The sequence below is a fragment of the Orycteropus afer genome, unplaced genomic scaffold (assembly GCF_000298275.1).
Source record: "Orycteropus afer afer isolate SDZICR_OR568_19922 unplaced genomic scaffold, OryAfe1.0 scaffold00181, whole genome shotgun sequence".
In the NCBI taxonomy this organism is placed as follows: domain Eukaryota; kingdom Metazoa; phylum Chordata; class Mammalia; order Tubulidentata; family Orycteropodidae; genus Orycteropus; species Orycteropus afer.
In genome coordinates this window covers 6,589,652-6,595,358 of record NW_006921768.1, presented here as the reverse complement: position 1 = coordinate 6,595,358, position 5,707 = coordinate 6,589,652, and positions in this window count along the sequence as shown.

Sequence of the window (5,707 nt, the reverse complement as noted above, 5' to 3'; positions counted from 1 at the left end):
GCCGACTCGACAGCAAACAACAACAGCAACAACATGAAAACCCTATAGAACAGAGTAGAACAGTCCCATAGGGTTTCCAAGGCTATAATATTTAAGGAAACAGACACCCATAACTTACTCTTGTGGAGAATCTGGTATATTTGAACCACTGACCTTTTGGTTAGCAGCTTAGCACTTAACCTCTGCATACCAGGGCTCCTTCTAGTGGAGAAGAGAGACTATTTAAAAATTATGATAGCTAGAGCAAGAAGATCTAATAACGTCCGGTGGTAGGACAGTCTTTGAAGAAGTTATGTTTAAGCTGAAATCTGAAGCTTAAATAGATGTTAGCTAGGCAATGATTAGAGAAAGTAAAATATCTGCTTTTTTTTTTTTTTTTTAACCCTCCTATAAATCCTGCTACCCAAACTATGAAGCATGTTTCTGTTGTTGTTGTTGTTGTTGTTATGTGCCGTTGAGTCAGCCCTGACTCATAGCGACCCCTCCTTGGGTTTCCGAGGCAGTATCACTACGGAAGTAGGAATGTCCAACCTTCCTTCCGAGGAGTGGCCAATAAATAGGGGTTGCCGGCATGCCAAGAAGGTGGCATGTAAAATAATTGCATTTATTATTCTTGGTCTAACTATGTCAGATATAGCAAGGCATATCTCAGTTTTCAGACAGGAAAACTATACTTAACTATGGTTTAAAATGCTTCACAAACAGTGTTTGTGAAAGTCAACAAAGAGGTAAGTTGCTCATTTAAGTTCAGCCAACTTGAAATAAAATTAGTTAACTTTTGAAAACAACATGTGGAACTAATGTAGCAAAACAGCTTCTGATTACATGTTCAGTGCTTACTGGGAGCTCAAAAGTGGCACACTGTACATTTTAAGTTTTCATATTCTTTAGCAAGATTTACCAATGGAGTTCTATGATGAGAAAAGTCTAACGGATGGATTCGTCTAAAGCTAAATTTTTACAAGAAAAATGAAGTTGATGATAATTTTAAGAAGGTCATTAAAATGAAGCCATCACCTATAGAATGGGAGAAAAGGGAGAAAGGGGAGGTGTCTTGGAACTGGTGGTCTCAAGATGGCAGAAGAGTATATGGGAGAATGACTTGAAGGAGGGCTAAGTATAACAAGTGAAGGTGGCTTGAGGGTGGACTATTGAGCTCTAAGATATAGGAGAGGAAGGGAGTGAGTGAATGAAGCTTAAAGTATAGGACAGAAAGCAGTTTTGGGTGATGACAAGGTTTAGAATATGGTCATGTGATTGTGGCTGAAAGAAATTAAAAAAAAAAACAAGTAATACTCTGTTGTTGTTGTTGTTGTTCTGTGCCGTCGAGTCAGACCTGACTCATAGCAACCCCTCCTTGGGTTTCCGAGGCAGTACCACTACAGAAGTAGATTGCCCAACCTTCCTTCCGAGGAGTGGCTGATGGGCTTGAACCGCCAGCCTTCTGGTTAATAGTCAAGTGCCTTAGGCACTATGCCACCAGGGCCCCAGTAATACTCTATGGTTGGCTAAATCATCCCCTGGATATTTAAGGCATTCAAGATAATGGTGGCAATAGGGGTGGAGTTCAAAACTTTAAGCCATGTGACAAAATCTTCCAATTGAGGATCAAAAGGGCAGTAAGTAAATCCCAGCAACAGGCAGTATATAATAATCAGACTTGTTAACTGACATGAAAAACAAAGGAGGAAGAAGCAACTATTTAGAAGTGCTAGGGAAGTCCTTGAGGAATATATGCCTCAGCTTCCACTTCAGAGAGGAGGAGAGGAGAGGGGAAGAGGGGAGAAAATGTCACTGAGGAAGAGTTGGATTTCACTTCGGATACAATCTTTTTTTTTTTTTTTCCTTTTAATGGTTTATTGTGATTTGGGTGAAAGTTTACAGAGCGAATTCATTTTCCATACAGCAGTTTACATATACTTTATCTCATGACATTGACTGCAATTTCCTGCAATACAACAGCTCTCTTCCCACTTCCTCCCCATGGTTACCTCTTCCCTTTGTCCTTCCTTCCCATGCACTCCTCCCCCTTCCTGCCATGTAATAAATGTTTCCTTGACCTTTTACAATAACAGACTAATACAATATTTGTTCTTCTGTGATGGACTTATTTCACTCAGCATAACGTCCTTCAAGTTCATCCATTTTATGCGGTGTTTTGCAGATTCTACGTTATTCTTCAGGGTTGTATAATATTCCATTGTGTGTATGTACCATAGTTTGATTATCCATTTTTTTGTTGATGGCCACCTATGTTTTTCCATATTTTTGCTATTGTAAATAGTTCTGTGATGAACATGGGTGTGCATATATCTGTTCTTGTTCTGGTTCTCACTTCTTTAGGATATTACCTAGCAATGGAATTGCTGGGTCAAATGGTATTTCTAATTCCAACTTCTTAAGGAATTGCTATTCTGCTTTCCACAGTGGTGATATTTGACAGTCCCACCAGCAGTGGATAAGAGTTCGAATCTCTCCACATCCTCATCAGCATTTGTTGTTTTCTGTCTTGTTGAACTTTGCTACTAGTGCAGGGGCAAGATGATATCTCATTGTTGTTTTGATTTGCATCTCTCTAATGGTTAATGGTTGTGTATATTCCTTCATATGTTTGTTGGCCACTTCAATATCCTCTTTGGTGAAGTGTCTATTCATGTCTTCTGCCCATTTTTTTTTTATTGGATTATTTGTCTTTTTGTTATTGAGGTGTTGGAGTTTTCTATATATACTGTAGATAAGACCCTTGCCAGATATGTCATTGCCAAATACTTTCTTCCCAATCTGTAGGTTCTCTTTTGACTCTTTTGGGGAAGTCTTTGGAAGCATATACATATTTAATTTTTAAAAGGTCCCATCCATCTAGTTTCTCTTCTGCTGTTTGTGCATTTTGGGTTATGCTTGACAGTCTGTTTATGCCATACATTAGGACCCCTAATTTGCCCCTAGTTTTTCCTTGAGAAACTTTATACTCTTGTTGTTGTTATGTGCCATCGAGTCAGACCCGACTCATAGCAACCCCTCCTTGGGTTTCCCAGAAAGTATCACTACGGAAGTAGATTGCCCAGTCTTCCTTCCGAGGAGTGGCTGGTGGGTTTGAACCGCCAGCCTTCTGGTTAGCAGTCAAGTGCCTTAGGCACTATGCTACCAGAGCTCCTTTAGGTTTCACATTTAAGTCTTTGATCCATCTGGAGTTCGTTTTTGTTTATAGTGTGAGGCACAGATCTACTCTCATGTTTTTGCAAATGGATGTCCAGTTTTGCCAGAACCATTTGTGAAACAATCTCATCCCCATTTAATGGATTTCAGTCCTTTGTCAAAGAACAGGTGACCATAGGTCGAAGGATCTATTTCTGGGTTCTCAATTCTATTCCATTGGTTTATGTGTCTGTTGTTGTACCAATACCACACAGTTTTGACTACTGTGGCTGAGGTCTCTTTCCTTTCCATATAAAGTTAGTGATTGGTTTTTCCATATCCTTGAAGAATGTTGATGGGATCTGGATTGGGGTTACATTGAATATGTAATTTGCTTTGGGTAGAATTTACATTTTGACAATGTTCAATCTTCCTATCCATGAGCATGGGATGTTCCTCCATTTATGTAGATCTGTTATGGTTTCTTGAAATAGTTTTTTATAGTTTCCTTTGTATAGGTCCTTTGTGTCCCTGGTAAGATTTATTCCTAGGTATTTTATTTTTTTGGTAGCTGTTGTAAATGGTATTGATTTCCTTATTTCTTTTTCAGCAATCTCTTTGCTGGTGTAGAGGAATCCAGCTGATTTTTGGATATTGATCTTGTATCCTGCCATGATGCTAAATCTCTCAATTAGTTCCAGTAGATTTTTTACTAAGTCTCTTGGGTTTTCTAGGTATAGGATCATATCATCAGCGATAGGGATATTTTGCCTTCTTCCTTACCTGTTTGGATGTCTTTGATTTCCCTTTCTTGCCTTATTGCCCTGGCTGGAACTTCCAGTACAATGTTGAATAGAAGCAGTGGTAGAGGGGATCCTGTCTGGTTTCTGTTTGCAAGGGGAATGGTTCAGTCTCTTTCCATTGAGAATAATGTTGGCTGTTGGTTTTCTATATGTGTCCATTATTATGCTGAAGAATGTCCCTTCTATTCCTATTTTGCTGAGAGTTTTGATCAGGAATGGATGTTGGATTTTATCAAATGCCTTCTCTGCATCAATTGATATGATCATGTGGTTCTTTTCCTTTGTTTTATTTATATGATAGATGACATTGATTGTTTTTCTAATGTTGAACCATCCTTGTATACCTGATATGAACCCCACTTGGTCATAATGAATTATTTTTTTTGATATGTTGTTGGAGTCTATTGGCTAGAATTTTGTAAGATTTTTGTGTCTATATTCATGAGAGATATTGGTCTGTAGTTTTCCTTTTGAGTGATGTCTTTGTCTTGTTTTGGTATCAAGGTTATGCTTGCTTCATAAAATGAATTTGGGATGATTCCATCCTTCTGTGTTCTGGAATAGTTTGAATAAGATTGGTGTCAGTTATTCTCTGAATATTTTGTAGAATTCTCCAGTGAAACTATCTGGGCCAGGATTTTTTTGTTGGCCATTTTTTTTATGACATGTTCAATATCTTCTTTTGCTATGGGTCTGTTCAACTTTTCCTCTTCAGTCTGTGTTAGTTTATGTAAGTAGTGTGTTTCTAAAAATCTGTCCATTTCTTCTGAATTTTCAAATTTGTTGGAGTGTGGTTCTTCATAGTATCCTGATATTATCCTTTTTATTTCTGTTGGTTCTGTTGTTATGTCACACGATTTGTTTCTTATTTGTGTTATTTGTATTCTCTCCCTCTTTTCCTTTGTTTAATTTGCTAGTGGTCTGTCAGTTGTATTAATCTTTTCAAAAACTGACTTTCTAGTCTTGTTGATTTTTCTATTGTCTTCCTATTTTCTGTTTCATTGATTTCTGCTCAAATCTTTATTATTTCCTTTCTTCTGGTGACTCTGGGCTTTTCTTGGTGCTCTTTTCCTAATTGTTGGAGATATTGGTTTAAAGTGTCGATTTTGGCTCTTTCTTCTTTTTTGATGTGTGCATTTATTGCTATGAATTGGCCTCTGATCACTGTTTTTTTCTGGGTCCCAAATATTTTGGCATGTTGTGTTTCATTCTCATTTGATTCAAGGAATTTTTTTATTTAATTTTTTATTTCTTCTTTTACCCAATCATTCCCAAGATGGGTGTTGTTCAATTTCCATGTGTTTCCTCTTTTTCTGTTGATCTTTCTATTGTTGATTACTAATTGTATAGCATTGCAATCTGCAAAGATGCTTTGCAGTATTTCAATGTTTTTAAATTTATTAAGGCTCGCTTTATGGCCTAGCATGTGGTCTATCCTGGAGAATGTTCCATGTGTACTGTAAAAGAATATATATTGTGCTGTTGTTGTGTGAAGTGCTCTGTTGATGTCTATAAGGTCAAGTTGATGGATTGTATTGTTTAGTTCTCTGTGCATTTGTTGAGTTTCTTTCCAATTGTTCTATGTTTCACTGAGAATGCTGTATTAAAGTCTCCTACCAGGACTGTGAAGTCATCTATTTGTCTTTTCAATTCTGTTAAAGTCTGATTTCTGTATTTTGGGGTTCTTTCATTGGGTTCATATTTATTTATTTATTATGGCTATATCTTTATTTATTATGGTTATATTTTCTTGTTTGATTGATCCTTTA